Source organism: Elephas maximus, chromosome 1, assembly GCF_024166365.1.
Source record: "Elephas maximus indicus isolate mEleMax1 chromosome 1, mEleMax1 primary haplotype, whole genome shotgun sequence".
Taxonomy (NCBI): Eukaryota; Metazoa; Chordata; class Mammalia; order Proboscidea; family Elephantidae; genus Elephas; species Elephas maximus.
Genome location: NC_064819.1, coordinates 217,942,039 through 217,961,571, shown reverse-complemented (window position 1 = coordinate 217,961,571; position 19,533 = coordinate 217,942,039). Strand labels below are relative to the sequence as shown.

At 39.6% G+C, this 19,533-nt stretch overlaps 1 long non-coding RNA gene across 2 annotated transcripts in view; it reads left to right on the top strand.

Annotated features, from left to right (window-relative positions):
* The window catches only part of LOC126086644 (uncharacterized), a 216,366-nt gene that overhangs the window by 19,460 nt on the left and 177,373 nt on the right, over positions 1-19,533 (top strand). For both annotated transcript variants that reach the window (XR_007519566.1, XR_007519565.1), the window contains exon 4: positions 13,473-13,565. This is a non-coding gene — a long non-coding RNA (uncharacterized LOC126086644). The remainder of the gene's footprint in view (positions 1-13,472; positions 13,566-19,533) is intronic.

Below are 19,533 nucleotides of genomic sequence, written 5' to 3'. Positions count from 1 at the left end.
GCTTGAGTCCGTTGTTGAGGCTATTGTGTAGCACTTTTCAGCCTAAGGGATCATCTTGCAGAAGCATATGGGACAATGTTCTGTTGTGATCTCTAAAGTTTTCCTTGGCTGATTTTTGAGAGTAGATCACCAGGCGTTTCTTCCTAGTCTGTCTTAGTTCAGAAGCTCTGCTGAAAGCTGTCCAGCATGGGTGAGCCTGCTGGTGTTTGAAATACCTGTGGCATGGCTTCCAGAGTCTTAAGAACACAAAAGTCACCACATTATGACAAACTGACAGATGGGTGGTAGAAATTCAAACAGGTCTGTCTACATCCTGAATTTGCACATGTAACCACTGTATTGTAAGCTAACTTTGATTCTCTATTTGCAAGAACTTTCTGGTTTTTTTTTTTTTGGCTCTAACAGGGTTTGGAAAACCCTAATGGCATAGCATTTAAGTGCTATGGCTGCTAGCCAAAAGGTCAGCAGTTCAAATCTACCAGGCACTCCTTGGAAACTCTATGGGGCAGTTCTACTCTGTCCCATAAGGTCACTATGAGTCGGAATTGACTCAATAGCAATGGGTTACAGGGTTTGTTTGTACCAGAGAAAGGCAAGTGAAGCACACACGTTGGGTGTAAAATGTAAGAGGGCACTGAAAACCTCAGTAATCAAGAAAATAGTATTTTAATGCAATATAAATTAAAAATCCAAATTAATACAAAAAATCCACAATGAACAAAATATGAGAATTTTAAATCAAGACAGGATCAGTATTCCTGATTTTTGGTTTTGCCTCCCTCCCAAAATGCTCTGCTGACAGTGCTGTCTAATCACTGAGTACTGCCCCGTCTGTTCTCTGCCCTCACTGCAATATAGGGAGTAGTGACAGCCCAATCCTTTTGGCAAGAAGAGTAAATGCAGAGTGTGGTCGAGGAAAGTAGTGCTCCGGTGTACAGAACTCATGAACACTCTGATGTTTCCTGAATGCCATGGTTAAATACCCTTCCTTCCAACTGTTTCATCCCAGAGTTAACGACACAAGGGAAGGGATGTTATTTTTCATAGATACTTCAAAAAGAGTTAAGGGATGGGGATCTAGAAGTTTAAGTTGCTTTATTTTCAAGTTCATGATTGCATCAGTCAAAATCTAGCAAGAAACACAATCCACTCCAATGAAGAGAATTTAATGAAGGGACTATTTACTGGTTGAGGGAACAGAAAAGATATTAGACACCCTGAGACAAGCGACAGTAGGAAGCAGATACCAAGCCTAGCCTAAAGGGGAGTAGGGAGAAAACGGTGTTTCTGGGATCAGAGTTTGAGCAATGAAGAGGGCAGGGACTGAAGTTGTGGAGGGATGTCACCTTTGCCAGAAGTGCAGTCCCAAAGCAGGGAGAGAGTGGGGGAAGATAGCCCCGCCTCCCACTGCTCCCTCCAGTCTCCTGCAGTGTCTCTTGTTGACTGCACCCATGGCGAACAGCTGGAAGGGAGCCTGGTGCCACGGGTAGGGATCAGCCTCTGGGGGCGCAGAGGAGGACATATAAAGGTAGGGAAAGGATCTAGGGCAGGAAGAAAGTAGATAAAAATCACACAATGGATCTTGTTCACGATTTTCCCTATCAAGGCATTCCTGTCCATTTAGTGACACAGCTAAAGGAGCTATTTAGTGCAAGTGGGGGGGGGGAATACAAAGATAGTTACTTTAGCTAACTAATATCATCTCTAGTCCTTAAAATAAATAACTTTTTGGAAAATTGTTATTGGTTAAAAAAAAACCAATAACACCTTATTATTTCCATTGTACAAAAGAGAGACTGATTTCATTCCCCTTTTAATCATAAGGATATTTAAAACAGCATAGAAATGAGAAGTGTTTATGTTAACGTGAGTCCCCGGCACCAGGATTTCAATTTTTTTGTTCTCCCAAACAAAACAGGAAGAAAAGACTAGAAAAGAAGCAGTTGAAGATTTTAAACACTAAATAACCCTTCTGAATCAGCATTCAAAGACAAGGGAAGGAATCCATGGGGATTTAAGTAAATGAGCTATTTTTATATGTCATTTTAAGAGTGTGGTTAAGGAGTCGTGGTCACTTACTTGGTATGACTCATGGGCACTGACGTGGACACATTCTCTAAAAATATTAGAAATCCAGCCTAATTATAGATTAGTTTCCCATACAAATAACTACATGGGGATGTTATGCTCTCCGGGATTCCTGATGAGTAAAGAGGATGGGAAAGAGGAGAGCAAGGTAGTCCACCTGTCCCTGAAGACAAAGAGAAAAGATTCTTCTACAGCAGCAACACTCTTGGTCTCTTTTCACACCCTCAGGTTTTCATGCCATAACTTATGCTCAGAGTTGCTTGGTTGGTATCTTCTGATGTCATATGTCTTCAGGAGCTATTGAGCTCGGTTCCCCTGGGCCCACTGGATCTTAACAATGGCCCACTTTTCAAACTCCTTTTTGGTGTAGTTGGGTAGAGTCCTTGAAGTCAGTAATTCATCACATAGAAAACACTATTAATGTTTTCTTTTTCTATAAATTATATAAGGGAGCTACATTTTTTTTATAAAAGTATTTTCAGGTTACCTACCTTATTGGTGTAAGGGTGGTGCTGGTTCAGTAGTAGAATTCTCACCTTCCATGTGGGAGACACGAGTTGCTTACTGGCCAACGTGCCTCATGTTCAGCTGCGTTTGTCAGTGGTGGCTCGCGTGTTGCTATGGTGCTGAACAAAGGTCCCTAGGTGGGACAACTGGCTTGTGCCCTCAGTTCTAATCCACCCAGTGGTACTGCAGAGACAGATCTGGCAACCTGCTTCTGTAAAGATTACAGCCAAGAAAACCCTATGTAGCCATCCTATTCTGTAACACATGGGGTCACCATGAGTCAGAATCCACTTGACGGCAACTAACAATAGCACGATGCTGAACAGGTTTCAGCGGAGCTTGCAGACTAAAACGGACTAGGAAGAAAGGCCTTGTGATCTACTTCCAAAAATCCTACGGATCACGACAGTCTGCTCTGCAGCCAGTTGTGGGGGTGGCACAGAACCAGGCAGCAGCGTTTCGTTCCATTGTGCATGAGGTTGGTACGAGTCAATGGATGGATTTGATGGTAGCTTTTTTTTTTAATCAACGATCTTACTGGTAGAGTTTACTGCACCCTGATAGTACCATTTTCTTCTTTGCTTAGATGTTTAAGCATATTTTAAATTTGCAATTTCTTTTTCTGCCTCAGCTTTTCCCTTCCCACTTTAAAAGTTACAAATTTGTTTTTTACTTTTTTTTTTCCCCCCGAGACCCAGAAAAAAGCTAAACCAAACCTGTTGCCGTTGAGTTGATTCCAACTCACAGCGACATTATTAGGGTAGAACTGCCCCAAAGGGTTTCCAAGGAGGGCCTGGTGGATTTGAACTGCCGAGCCATAGCTCTTAACCATTGTACCACCAGAGTTTCCCACAAAAGTCGAGGTAAATTTTTAGAATAAATAAGATTTGGGAAAATGCTTATTCATTAAGCTATATCTTTAAAAAAAAAAAAAAAAAAACCATTGCCTTCAAGTCGGTTCTGACTCATAGTGATAACAAATGCTTGTTGATTATTTATTCAGTATATAGCATTGTGTTAGTTGTTACAGATTTAAAGATAAGTAAGTCTTAGTGCCTTATTTTCAAACACATCAAGTCTAGTAAGGGAAACAAACCTGTAAAGATGATTTTATCTAATGTGTTAAGGATAATAAAAGTATGAATACCTTTTCTGGATGCAGGCATTCTGAACCAATATACATAAAACAATTGATAAAATAAATTACTCCTTTCTTAGAAAGTTTCCCAAAGCCTTTATTTCTAAGGCTGTAATTTTTACCTTACTCTACCAGTTGTTCAATAGAGTGAATCTCTGTATATGCATAGTTAGGGTGACAGCAAAATGGCATGTCATTTCTATGACATAGAAATGTTTGCATGTGATTACACTGTACACTTGAAAGATGGAATTTGAGAAACGCAGCTGCTTTGGAATTTAACTCAGAAGTAGTATAGTTAAAAGCTCAGATTTGGAATTCTGCCAGTCCTGCGTTCGAATTTTGGTTCTGCCATTTACTACCTATGTGTATGTTACATGTATGAACATGTCACTTGACCCCTTTGAGGGTCAGACTTTTACTTTTTTGAAAACAAATGACATAGCCACACTGCAGCACAGTCAGACCAAAATAAACCAAACCCATTGCCAAGGAGTTGAATTCTGACTCATAGCAACACTACAGGACAGAGTAGAACTGCTCCATATGGTTTCAAGGTCATAATCTTTACCAAAGCAGACAGGCCACATCTTTTTCCAGCCAAACACCTGGTGGGTTTGAACCTCCAACCTTTTGTTTAGCAACCGAATTCTTAACCGCTGGGCCACCAGGGCTCCTCTTCAGCATGGTAGTGGTAATCAAACAATATAACATGCATAAAATACTTAGCATAATGCATGTCACATACACATCCAACAAATGGTAGTAATCATTATTATTTAATGACTCAAGACGTTATTTGTACCTAATTTCTTATTAGGGAATCATTAAGAATTACCATTGCTCAATTAATTAGGGTTTAGAAAATTAATAACCTCAACTTATATACGTATACAATTGTAAAATCATGAACCTTTTTTTATGGTGAAACTGATCCCCACCCATTTAGATGATAAAAATACTGAGGTTCAAATGATTTAAATGACTTGCTCAAGTCACCCAGCTCTTTAGAGAATCCGTGCTTGCTAATCCCACACAGTGCCTTACACTTGAGCTTATGTTTGTCCTCCCCACTCACCTCACCTCCACTTTCCTGTGATTTCCATCTACGTTATAAATACACCTCCTCTCACGCACATTTCTGATTCATGCTTCTTTGACAGTGGAGCTGAGCTGTTCTCTCATTGATGAAGTGTAAATGAGATGTTGTTATTAATACAAACAGAGGCGCCCTCTGGGTATTATGCAGTTATCAGATCAAGCATCAAAATATGAAACTACAAAAACAACTGATGAAAACACAATGAATATTGTTAGCTAAATTAATGCTGTCATCTTCCCCAAAATGAAATTGTCCAATGGAGAAAAGAGAACAAGCTAGGAACACTTAGTTCCACAGAGCAGAGGATTTGAAACACAGACATATTATTCAATGTGTTAAACTACTCAAGTGTCAGCAGTGAATGAATATTATCATCTGAAGACCCCAGAAAAATCCAAAATTCCCCTTCTCAGTGTTTCTAATACAATTACAGTGTGAAACAATAATGGCCCCATCAACAAAATGAATCTGTATTTTGGAGCCTAGCAGAGATAGTCTGTCTTCTGCTCACCTGTATGCTTCAGAAGTTTTAAAGCCATTGCCGCTGATCCCATCCATTGCCAAGATTTTTGTTTTAGGTGCCTCCCCAACTGTGCTTCAGATGGAGGAGGAATACCAAATCAAAAAAGCAGATTGCTGAGCATGTTTATTCGTTGAAACTAACTAATGCTCTTGGGGGCAATGAAACTAGTAACTATACCGTCAAATTCATTTTCTCTCCTTTTTAAATCAATGCCACACTTTTAGTGATTTACCCTTTTGTGGCCAATGCTTATGAAAGAAAACACTTCAGAGGAAGTGCCCAGGAAGATGTATGGTGGAATCCAAGGCTTGCTTGATTGCCCTCACGAGCTCCCTTGATTTGAATACAGCAGTTTTATGAGAACTATTGGTTCAAGGTTACTTTAGCATAAAAAAAATTGGGTGAGACAGAGGTGTCCAACATGTCTCAGTGAGGATTGGGTTCTGTTGGAGGAAATCTAGGTGAGAACAGGTAATGTAATTTTACTTTAGAAAAGGTTGATGCATTTTTTTGGTGAAGTTGGTAAGGCAGCTTCTTCTGTAAATGCTGTTGGGTAAGTCTACTGAAAGAGATCTCTTTAAAGTGTTAAAAAGTAAAGATGTCATTTTAAGGACTAAGGTGTGCCTTGACCCAAGCCATGGTGTTTTCAATCGCTTCATATACATGTGAAAGCTGGACAATGAATAAGGAAGACTGAAGAAAAATTGATGCCTTTGAATTATGGTGTTGATGAAGAATATTGACTATACCACGGACTGCCAGAAGAATAAACAAATCTACCTTGGAAGAAGTACAGCCAGAATGCTCCTTAGAAACAAGGATGGTGCGACTTCATCTCAAATCCTTTCTACATGTTATTAGGAGGAACCGGTCCCTGGAGAAGGACATCACACTTGGTAAAATAGAGGGCCAGTGAAAAAGAGGAAGACCCTCAACAAGATGGATTGACACAGTCACTGCAACAATGGGCTCAAACATAGCAGCGATTGTGAGGATGGCACAGGACTGGGCAGTGTTTTACTCTGTTGTACACAGGGCCACTATGAGTTGGAACTGACTCGACAGCACCTAACAACAACAACAACAACAACCGACATGAAGCAAATTTGGGCAACAGGATCAGCCTAGGTGTCGGAAGATGCACACCGAGCATGACATGCTCATTGCTGAAACCTTCTGAGTTCTGCTCAGGCCACATTAGGATTTTACTTGAGATTCAGGAATGCAGAGCACAGATTCTCTAAGAGAAGGGAAGCATTGTGCTGGTGATCTAAAGACATTACAATATTAGTTGCTTCTACTCCTTTAACTCCAAAACATTTTTTAGAACTTGATTTACTTTGGATGGAGAATTTGGAGGTAAATAAGATATGGCCACTGGCTTCTAGAAGATCACATCTAGGAGGAAAGATATGATAGGTGCTATAAGGTCAGAGGGGAAGGAGAAAACAGTTCTACAGTGAAGGCTGCAGTGGGCAAGGGGGAAGTAGATCTCAAGAATCTTAAGAGGAGGTAGGTGATTGATTGACACCTAAACTAATTCTTGAAGAAGAAGTAGGAATTCCCTGGGCAAGATGGAAAAGTATTAGAAACAGAGGGAATAACATCAGCAAAGAAATGCTGTGACCAGAAGCTGTGACTAACAAGGCTGCTTTGAGATCTTTTTGAAAAGTTCAAGATTTGCCATTTACTTCCTGGTGTTCATTTATTTTACCTGGAAGCCAATCATTTATTTAGTAGCATCTGAAAAACAAAACAAAATGCAATGTGATATGTTTCTGTCTATCTTTAAGGCTGAATACACATCGTCATAAAACCCTCTCTCTCCTAGCCACACTTGAGCTTGAATGAGACATTTCCGGTTAATTATCAAAATATTGAAGGCATTCCACTGACCATTACCATTCAGTAAGTGATTGAAGGTTAAAATTTCATAAAAGTGTTTGAATATTTGTCTTAGTTGCCTACTGCTGCTATAACAGAAAAACCACAAGTGGATGGCTTTAAAAAGAGAAATTTATTCTCTCACAGTCTAGTAGGCTACAAGTTCAAATTCAGGGCATCAGCTCCAGGGAAAGGCTTTCTTTCTCTCGGCTCTGGAGAAAGGTCCTTGTCATCAATCTTCCCCTGGTCAAGGAGCTTCTCAGCACAGGGACCCCGGGTCCAAAGGACATACTCTTTTTCTGGCTCTCGTTTCTTGGTGGTATAAGATCCCCTGTTTGCTCGCTACTCTCTTTTCTATCTCAAAAGAGATTGGCTAAAGACAAAATCCAATCATATAGACTGAGTCCTGCCTCACTAACATAATTGCCACTAATCCCATCTCATCAACATCACAGAGGTAAGATTTACAACACAAAAATCACATCGGATGACAAAATAGCAGACAAGCATACAATACTGAGAATCACGGTCCAGCCAAGTTTACAGATACATTTGGGGGACACAATTCAATCTACGACCATGTTCTACTAAAAGTTACATTGTTTCAGAAGTGCAGCACTTTCCCAAATATGATTCTATCACTATTATTTCTTAGATAAGTTGATGCTGGATCACATGGAATTTCATGATGAAATTCTCTAATATACTTCTTAATTAAATTCCCCAGAAGTGCCTAGTTAGTAAGTCTGCATAACTTGTAGGAAAAAAGTTCTTCTCTTCTGGGTCAGTAGAGTACCAAAACCCGAGAAAGCAAACCCATTGCCATTGAGTCCATTCCAACTTGTAGCAACCCTGTAGTACAAAGTGGAACTGCCCCATAGGGTTTCCAAGGCTGTAAATCTTCACAGAAGCAGACTGCCACATCTTCCTCCTGCAAAGCGACTGATGGGTTCGAACAGGCAGCCTTTCGATTAGCAGCTGAGCACTTAACCACTCTGCCACCAGGACTCCCAGTAGAGTATGGGGAATATCAATTCTGGAAAAATCCCTCTGCTAAGGCATAGATACCTCTGCTCAGGCTTAGAAATTTTTACCAGAAACTACTTGTAAATTCAAAGACATAAATTTTTTTTTTTTCTTTTTATAAAGGGTGGCACAAATAAAGGCCACGTTGAGAAAGTTCCCGTTCAGAAACTATTAGCGTGAAGCCTAGAAATGGCCTCTCAACTATTCACAAAGCCTGGTATCTGAAGTTCTGATCACTAACAAGGAAGCCTAGGAAGTGCTTGGCTAACAGCATTAGGGATGTTGTGGTGTTGGTGAGAATGCCTATAAATAGCATGAGTCTAATGGAAGCCAATATTGGGTATGATATATCATTAATTAATAAAGATACCTTTCATGACATTTTCCAAAAGACTATTCGCCAAAATCATTGAAAGTACTATGCATTCTCTAGCAACTTAGCATTTATTGAACACACATTTATTTTATTTCTATATCTTAGGTGCTGTGTTAGCAAGCAAAAGATGAAAGCTATGCAGGCTTTTTGTCCTAGTGCAAGGTGATAAATGTTCAGTTGCTATGGTCAGAAGCTGCGTTTCTTTCTTCACAATCAAGATTCCCCCTGTCATCACAAATGATCCATGCAAAAACTTTTTTTGGGAAAAAATACCCACACAATATAAACATTTTATCTGAGATTCTGATCCATCCTTCTCTCCTCTCCTTTCCTGGGTACCCATGATCTGGATCCCAACAAGGGGGACAATGGTAGGACATAGATTAGAGGATTGCTGTGGGCAGGAGTTAGGGAGGATCACGTAGAGCTTTATTGGAATTTTGGTCATTGCTTTGGATAACATGGAAAACCATTAGTGAGTTTGAAGCAGAGGAGAGCATGAGTCAACCCAGCTTTTAAAAAGATCTTTCCATTTGCTGTACCATGAGAATAGATGATAGAGCATAAGGATTAGAGCAAGGATATGGAAGGCTATAGAGATAATCCAGGCAAGAGATAATGGAGGGTTGCACTAGCTTGATGGCAGTAGATGTAGTAAAACATTTTTAGCTTTCAGATACATTTTGAAGGCAGAGCAGATAGAATTTGCTGATGGATTGACTGTGAGATGAAAGAGAAAGGAAGGACTCAAAGATGAAACCACGGCCTTGAGGCTGACTCTACTGGAAGTTTTGATATTAGAATAACCCTCTAATTTACCTCTTCCAAGAAGCTGTGTTAGTTTTGTAGGGCTTCCATAACAAAGTACTGCAAACCAAATGCCTTAAAACAACAGAAATTTATGGCCTCAGGATTCTAGAGGCTAGAAGTCCAAAACCATGGTGTCAATAGGGCCATGATCTTTCGGAAAGCTCGAATGGAAGATTCTTCCTTGCCTCTTTTTAACTTCTGGTGGTTCCTGGCAATCCTTGGCATTCCTTGGCTTGTAGAAGCATCACTCCCTCTTCTGTTTCTGTCTTCACATGGCCATCTTCCCCTGTGTCTGCCTGTGTCTGTGTCTTTTCCTTTAATAAGGACAGCACTCATGGGATAGGACCCACCCTACTTAAGTATGACCTCGTGTTAAATTAACTGATAACACCTTCAAAGGCTCTATTTCCAAACAAGGTCACATTCAAAGATATCAGCGGTAAGGACTTCAGCGTAAGTATTCAGGGGAAACAATTCAATCCATAACCAAAACAAACTCCTTTATTAATATATCTGAGAAGACAACTGGCTTTAAGTTATTTCTGATATGTCTGCCACAGGATATGTTTTAGATATCAAATAGCTAGTTAGTGTTTGGGGGACATTATCACTTTTCACATTTACTCCATAAGTGTAGACCTTTTGGGCTGGAAACCATGTAAAGAGCTTATTTAGTCACTCAAGGTTTATAGGAAGGCTGGATTTAGTATTTTTCAGGGACAGCTCCAGAGGAATTCTTATAATTTCACTGAGTTACCTGAAATTCCTTTAAAAAATAAAGACCCCTAATGTTAGAAATGTATGCTGAGCAAATAATCTGAGAAGCTGGACTATATGAAGAAGAACGGGTCATCAAGATTGGAAGAAGACTCATTAACAACCTGCGTTATGCAGATGAAACAACCTCGTTTGCTAAAAGTGAAAAGTACCTGAAGCACTCACTAACGAAGTTCGAAGACCACAGACTTCAGTATGGATTACACACCAAAATAAAGAAAACAAAAAACCTCATAACTGGACCAATAAGCAACATCATGATAAACAGAGAAAAGATTGAAGCTGTCAAGGATTTCATTTTGGTTGGCTCCACAACACCCATGGAAGCAGCAATCAAGCAATCAAAAGACACATTGCATTGGGCAAATTTGCTTTAAAGGACCTCTTTAAAGTGTTAAAAGCAAAGATGTCACCTTGAGGACTAAGGTGTACCTGACCCAGGTCATGGTGTTTTCAATCACTTCATATACATGTGAAAGCAGGACAATGAATAAGGAAGACCGAAGAAGAATTAACGCCTTTGAATTGTGGTGTTGGGGAAGAATATTGAATATACCATGGACTTCCAAAAGAACGAACAAATCTGTCTTGGAAGAAGTACAACCAGAATATTCCTTAGAAGCAAGGATGGTAAGACTGCATCTTACATAATTTGGGCATGTTGTCAGGAGGGATAGGTCCTTGGAGAAGGACGTCCTGCTTGGTAAAGTACAGGGTAAATTGGAAAAGAGGAAGTCCCTCAGCAAGGTGGATTGACACAGTGGCTGAAGCAATGGGCTCGATCATAACAATGATTTTAAGGATGGCACAGGACTAGGCAGTGTTTCGTTCTGTTGTGCATAGGGTCACTATAAGTCCAAACCAACTCTACTGCACCTAACAACAACAGCAACGACAATGTCAGAAACCCTGGAGGTGTAATGGTTAAGAGCTACGGCTGCTAACCAAAAGCTCAGCAGTTCAAATCCACCAAGCGCTCCTTAAAAACTCTATGGGGCAGTTCTACTTTGTCTTATAGGGTGCTTTAAGTCAGAATGGACTTCACAGCACTGGGATTGGTTTTGGTTTGGAATGTCAGGAAAGGAAACCCTAGTGGAGTAGTGGTTAAGTGACTGCTAACCAAAAAGTTGGCAGTTTGACTCCACCAGGTGCTCCTTTGAAACCCTATGGGGCAGTTCTACTCTGTCCTATAAGGTTGCTATGATCAGAATTGATTCCACAGCAATGAGTTTGGCTTTTGATTTTAATGTCAGGAAAAGGGCCCTGGTGGCGCAATGGTTAAGCAGTTGGCTCTTAGGCCAGTGGATCCAACCCAGCCACGTTGCAGGAGAAAGATGTGAAAGTCTGCTTCTGTAAAGATTTATAGCCTTGGGGCAGTTCTACTCTGTCCTATAGGGTCTTTATGAGTCAGAATCCACTTGATGACAATGGGTAATATCAGGAAAATCTTCCTTATTGTTGATCTCTCAGAGAAATGCCATTCCACCCCATTTCTAAAGAGATGGCTGAGATGGCTCAATGAAGGTCAAGGACAAATCCAAGGCCATATTTCCAAGAGGCCAGTTCCTCCTTGGCACTTTTTGTTATTTGCTTATTTTCACTTACAGGGAATTTCATATTACTAAATTGATGTGCTGATTCTTTTTTTTTTTAATATGCATTAAAATAAATACATAACTATTAACATACACTTCTGCCTTCGTATCACCTAAAATCATCTTGCATTCTGGAAAATAGATCTATAAAGTGTCACTTTGGCATATCCTTAGTGCATCGATCTCCTTTGCAAGGTAGCTGTGAGTTGTCAAGTTCCGTTTCTTGGCTTCGAAGGGTTATATCTCAGCCTTTAATAAACGTCTGAGCTATAAGGTGAGAAGGTTGGGCTAGATAAATTCTGAAGTCCCTTCAAGCAGTAAAATTCTCCAGTTTCTGTATAGTTCAGTTTTAACCTAAAACAAAGTTCACCAGGTCTGGTAGGTATCTTTCACCTGTGTGAAAATCATTGTATACCTTCTCTTTAGCCTTCTTTCCTCTGGGCTAAATGTCCCAGTTAGTACTTTCCTTTGTGGCATTCACTTACAGTATGTCAGCTTTTCCAGCAACATCTTTCTGGCTGTACTTAGAAAGGAAAGGTGGTGCTGTTGCTGACAGTGTGATCAGCACTGTGTAAATCACCAAGGCAGACATCCACACACCATCCACGAATAGACGGAAGAGCTAAAAAAAAAAAAAAAAAAAAAGAGCTAGCAAGTAAAAATAGCCAGGAAGATGGAAAAACCCCAAAGGTGTGAAGTGTCTGTCTGTTTTTTCTTTTTCACTTTAGCTTTCCTTATTGTTGTTATTATTTTTCTTTCTTTTCCATCCACTTACCTTCATGTTCCCAGATGTAGGAACATGATTTTTGTGGTCTATAACTGGATATTTTCTGATTGAATAAAAAATCTGAAAAGTGGACCCTACCCATTTAGGGACAGTGGGGGTTTAGAGGTAAAAGTCTCACCTTCCATTTGGGAGACCTGGGTTCGATTCCTATTCAGTGCACCTCATGTGCAGCTACCACCCATCTGTCAGGGGAGGCTTGTGTGTTGCTATGATGCTGAACAGGTTTCAGCGGAGCTTCTAGGCTGAGACAGACTAGGAAGAAAGGCCTGGCAATCTACTTGCGACTACCAGCCAATGAAAACCTATGGATCACAAAAGTATGATCACCACCGATCATAGGGATGGTGCAGAACTAGTCAGAAGTTCATTGTGTTGTGCATGGGGTGGCCATGAATCAGGGCTTGCTCAACAGCAGCTAACTACCACAACAATCTATCTAGAAATTCTTATCATTATCAGGGTGAAACCACTGGCAAGATCCTTGGAGCAGATTCAATAAATGATAGGAACTTATGGATTATGGTTAGTCCAGATCTCTGGAGTCATTATTACCCACACCTTTGGATTTAGGCCAGGAAGAGAGAGTCTCTCTCTTCTCTAAGAGTAAGTACAGTAAGCAAGAAAACCAAGTTCCTAGTTTTAGGTCATTAATTCCTTGGCTAGGCAGTTGTCCTGTTAGAATGTGTCACATGCTGCCATCATCATATGTTCATACTGACCACACACAATAGGGAGAGCTGTAGAGCTCAGGCATTTTCAGCATAATAGAGAAAATGGGTATAGTACCATAATGATGGATCCAATGCGTAGATGGCAAGCTGGTGACATTTTGTGATTTTTTTTTTTATTCTTTCCCAAGGACCAGGCATGTTACATGCTTTTCTCCACATGCTAGGTGCATTAGACTACGTATCTACAAGGACAGGTGTCTGGGATCATTAGATCTAAGCAGGTAAGCAGATTGCCCTCAAACACATGTTGTATAGACAGTTTGAGTATAATGTGTTTACCCCACTTCACTTCTGCCCTTTGTGTCAGTCTGTATACACTCATCTCCCTGGTTACTGCAACTTGCTGCATGAAAAGTTTTCCAGCAACTATAAATCATTGTGATTTCTCAACATTTAAGATTTTCCTGTAACAAGGATGTATTTACCTTAAAATCTTGCCCATCTGGCTACTGGTTATGTATCAAATACACACAGGTCAAATTTATTTTCTTGGAAATTTATCCTTTACTTCTCTATATTGATTTACTACAAATTTAAAAGGAGGAAATTAATGTCCTGCTTAATATTTCTAGATCATTCATTCAACAACTTTTTTTTTTTTTAAACCCACCATAATTCAGGCACTGTTCTAGGCATTAGGGCTACAGTTGCTGTGTTGCTATGTGCCGTCAAGTCGGTTCCAACTCATATAGAGTAGAACTTCCCCTTAGGGTTTCCAAGGAGCAACTGGTGAATTCGAACTGCTGACCGGTTAGCAGTCAAGCCCTTAACTGCTGTGCCACCAGGGCTCTAGGGCTCCAGTGGTAAACAGGAATAAGCAGTCCTTACTTCTGGGGCTTACGTTCTTATGGGGGCTCATGTTTTGAGTATTATAACTGTGTTAGTCTGCATTTCTTTGTAAACACACTAACCTAGAAGCATATTAATGGACACTGAGTATTCAGAAAACAATTGGCTATCTCAAGGAATTCCATTATTTATAACCCCCTCATGATATGTGTATATGTCTAAATGTGTCTAAAAAGAACTGAACTATGTGGCACGTGTTGTCAGCTATATTCACAAGAGTGTGAATTTAGGTGAGGATTTTCTACTGTCATTGAATGTTAATAAATTTCAGTAATAAATTAATCTCAGAAGTACAGATGATACCATATGTATGCTTATATATATGAAAGCCAGCAGGGATTTTGTGGGTAATGGTCTTAGGTGAAGAAAAAAAAAAAATAACCTGTACAAATAAGGAGTAAAGAGAATATGAGCCAGCAAGGATAGCAAAATATAAATTTTGTCTGGTTAATTTTTGAATTTGCTTGTAGGAAATCAAGAACTCACAGTTTGCAAAAGGTTTTCTTTCATAACCTCCTTGAAATAAGTGGTAGAGCCACTGGCATGTTTTACCATCCTGAGGGAACAAAGTTTATCAGATGGTGAAGTTATATTAGGCACTAAGTGCATTTCTTCAAATTTTAGAGAAAAGAAGATAACTACCAGCCTAAAAAAAATACCGTGACTGTTTTTATTTCTTGGAGAATCTTAAGCGGATGCTGAGACTATAAACATCCACTGAAGTTGGTAATTCAGCAAAGCTGCCCATACAGATTTGTCTTAAAAGCATCTCCCTTGAACTAAAATGCCGAGTGGAATCATATTTATTCTTGAATTTTAGCACTCACTATGGATTTCTGCATTAACTTGGCTTGTGGGAAGTGAAAATGTACAAAGCACAACATTAGAGAAAAGAAGGGGACTTCCTGCTTCTGTGTGCATCTGGAACAGTTATTCTTAAGGTGAAACATTTAAACATCAGGGCAGTCTTTCAGGTGAAATGGTCAAGTCTGAAAATACTTCCTTCTCCTATATCCTCAAATGAAGACGTATACACTGCTGTAATTAAGTAGGGGTAAAGCTCAAACTCATTGCCGTTGAACCAATTCTGTCTCATAGAGACCCTACAGGACAGAGTAGAACTGCCCCACAGGGTTTCTAAGGAGTACCTGGTAGATTTGAACTGCTGACCTTTCGGTTAGCAGCCATAGCACTTAACCACTATGCCACTAGGGTTTCCTAAGTAGAGATAACCAAAAAATCCCTTGCCATCAAGTCAATTCTATTGCCATCAAGTCAATTCTGGCTCATAGCGACCCTATAGGACAGAGTAGAACTGCCCTATAGAGTTTCCAAGGAGCACCTGGTGGATTTGAACTGCCGACCTTTTGGTTAACAGCCATAGCACTTAACCACTATGCAACCAGGGTTTCCTAAGTAGAGATAGGGGTAAGCATTCCAATGCAGTATCATCATATAAATGTGGAATAGAACACAATATTTGTCCGAAATGGGTTATGTAACAGAATATGTGATTGTGAGTACTTCCCTTCTAAATCTGTGCTCAGAGAAAGGCGATTATCAGAATGAGTGCAATTACTCTATCTGTGATCCCAAGATGCAAGGAAATAGGTCGATCAGATTCAGTGATATTGTAGGGGAAAGAGCTGGTGGCTGTGTTAATCACCCTCGCAATGCCCTTTGAAGATTAGGATGGGAATGGCAGCAACAGTAAAATGAAAGGCTGGCAAAATTAAAATTGATGACCACATTACACATTACACTGAAGCTCGTACATTATACTCAATGAAAGGAACCATGCAATACAAACAGGAAAGCCACACTTTCTGCTGATCCCTAATTATGTCTCTTTTTTCCATCATCTGTTTCTATTCCAGCACCTTAACTCATTCTAGTAGAGAAAGGAGCAAGTTTTTTTTTTTTTTTTTTTGGTGGGGAGGACTTAGGAGGCAATTTCAGAGCTTTAAAAATTATAATATTTAATACAAGTATGAACTAACGAATTCTACCACTATTTATTGAGAGGTTGCAAGACCCCTGGAAATGAGATATTGTGAAAGTTGGTACAATATATGGAGAAAATTTGTTTCCCGCTCCAAGATGTCAATGTGGGATTTTTGGCTTTGATGTGCCAAACACTGAGCTAGATGCTTGATGTTTTGGAGCACTTAAGAAATGAACTCTTTACTCAAGGATGATAACATAAACTCAAATTATATCAGCAGCAGAAGGAACCGTATTTTTCCAAATCCTGAATTAATTAATTCAATGATAATTTTTTTGAAAAAGTCTACCTCTACTTATACCAGGCCACTATTTTGTTCTCTTCCAACTTAAAGTCCAGTGGAGGAGGTATCCAAAAACAAATAAACAGATGGATAGATAAGGTACTTACAAGTTGTGATCAACAGAATGGCGCACACTTTCTGGAAAAGGAGGGCAACTTTAGTTTGGATGATAAAGAGATGTAAGCCTTGTAAAGAGCTTGAAGTTGTTGGGTGACATCTAGTCACAGTGACCCATGTGACCTAGTAGAACCACACCATGGGATTTTCTAGGCTGTAGCCTTTACCAGGAGAAGATCACCAGGTCTGTCTCCTATGGAGCTACTGGGTGGGTCTAAGGAAAATGAAACCTCAATACATTATCTTTGGTTGATGCTATAACAAAATGCCCTGCTCCAGAGACTGGCCTATGGAAAATCATGGTGTTCTCTGTACTGTTCACTAAGGTTTTCTGTAGGATAGGGGTCCGTGTTTTTAATCTCTCCTCAACCATCTCCCTCTACAAACGTGCATTCTTATTTTTATAAAATTCTATTACCTTTTTTTCTTTTTCTGTTCCTTATTTCTGTCTTCATTCTAGGATTTTTTAGTTATCAAATGATGCCTCTTCTCTCTAGTTTCCACAACCTCCCTTCCCACTCTCATGTCCATAGTAGTTGCTTACATTATTGCAGAACAAGCTTACATTTTCTTCCTGGAATGGCCTTTCTAGCTCTTCTGCCTGGCAATCTCATTCTTCAAGGTTTATCTCAAATGGCCCCTCTGTACAGCCTTCTCTGATTGGTTCAAGTAAGAGATGGTCGTCTTCCTCCTATAACATTTTTTTTAAATACACACTCCTGTTACAGTACTTACCACAATTTGTTAAAAATTCCTGTTAATATGCCTGTTTCTCCAACTAGATTATATGCTCTTTAAGGGTAAGTCATCAGCTACTTGGTACAGTATATAACATATTTAAAAAAAAAAAAATTGCTGTCGAGTTTTTTCTGACTCATGGCGACCCCATGTGTGTCTGAATAGAACTGCATTCTGTAGACCATAACACATAGTAGGTTCTTAATAAATACGAAATATTTACTAAATAAAATTTAAATATTAGCTGAATAAAAAAATGAGTGGATTTAAGAAGGATCGATTAGATGACATCTCTCAAGCTATGCTGATTAACCAAATGAGATGACCTATCTTAGATTTAGGAATAATTGTGGGAAATTGATATCAGATTTTTCAAATACATAATCTGCTTAGAAAAAACGGAGGACTAAAAGAAGCAAATCAATACTTGAGAGGAGGCGGAAGGCTAAAATTTCTTGATGTTCAAATTCTTATCAACCTGAGTCAGAAGAAAAATTATAAAATTAAAAAAAAGAATGAAAACGGTACTTAGATGACATTTAGCCAGACTTTCCAGAGAGAATGTAAATTAACTTTCCCAAAGACACAAAGTGGCTGTTGGCAGAGACCAGACGTTAAACCTCCAAACTCCCAAGGCTTTGCGGTTTTCTATATTCTCACTGCTGTGACAACTCCATTTCAAATGCTTATGCATCCAGCATGGACTGCCGATAATGTGTTTCTCTTCTTCTGTGCTCTCACTGAATAATGTTCAGGAGCTCCTCCGGTTGCTGTCTGTTGCCCTGCTGGGTTCATCCTTGCGGAGCACCTCTGGTCATATGGCAGAATTACCCAGCACCTTCACCAATATCACCTCAGTCAATCAAATGAATGAGTATTTATTGAGCACTTGTTGATGTGACCAGCACAGGGCTAATCTGATACAGCTGGCTGTTTTTAAACTCAATGCATCAATTAAATAGCTCTGCATGATTTTGACTTGGCATATCTCAGAGGACAATATCTTTCAAGGCCACTGTGAACTCAGTAACGGGAAGCTCACCTGGTAATTAATTTTACATGAAACTATGCATTTTGGCTTGACCCCCAGTGGAATCTTTAAGGCTGACAGATACAAAGCCATCTAGGGCCAAATTCCATTCTCAGATGTTCAAAGGCTATTTCCACCTGGTCTTTACATTTTATGGCCGAAACTGAACACCCAGAAAGCAATAGAATGAGAAAGACATTCTTTTCAATATGAAGTTTTTAACGCTTCATTAATGAGAATTAGAGTCCAGAAGCGTGGTGGGAATGAGAATGAGTATTAAGGGTTTATGGCAATTTGGGTGGATGCTTTGCTGCCCAAATACCCTTCTGACTGTGACTCAGGTATCAATTGGAGTATATGGGGATGAACTAAACCTTTTGGAAAAGGGGTTTCCTGTCATTCAATCCATTGGGCCTGAGGAGCTGCCACCACAGGGTGGATGGATCATTGGGGGATGTCTTAGTCATCTAGTGCTGCTATAATAGAAAAACCACAAGTGGGTGGTTTTAAAAAAGATACATTTATTTTCTCACAGTCAAGTAGGCTAGAAGTCCGAATTCAGGGATCTGGCTTCAGGGGAACACTTTCTCTCTCTCTTGACTCTGGAAGAAGATCTTTGTCATCAGTCTTCTCTTGGTCTGGGAGCATCTCAGTGCAGAAACCTCAGGTCCAAAGGACATGCTCTGTCCCCAGTGCTGCTTTCTTGGTGGTATGAAGTCCACTTGTCTCTCTGCTTGCTCCTCTCTTTTATATCTCAAAAGAGATTGGCTTAAGACATTATCTAATCTTGTAGACCCCATCAATATACATGGCACTATTCCATTTTATTACATCATAGCGACAGGATTTACAACACGGGAAATCATATCAGTATAAAAACGGTAGTACAATCATACAAGTGAATCATGACCTAGTCAAGCTGATGGATATTTTGGGAGAACATAATTTAATACATGACAGGTGGAGAAGTGAGATTGCTGCCTATATCACAAGTCTCAGGTGACTCTAGAGTCTGAACAAGTCTTTTTTTTTAATTATTTTATTTTGTTAAAAATATACACAGCAAACCATACACAATTCAACAATTTCTACATGTACAATTCAGTAACATTGATTACATATGTCAAACTGTGTAACCATTGTCACTATCCTTTTCCAAATCATTCT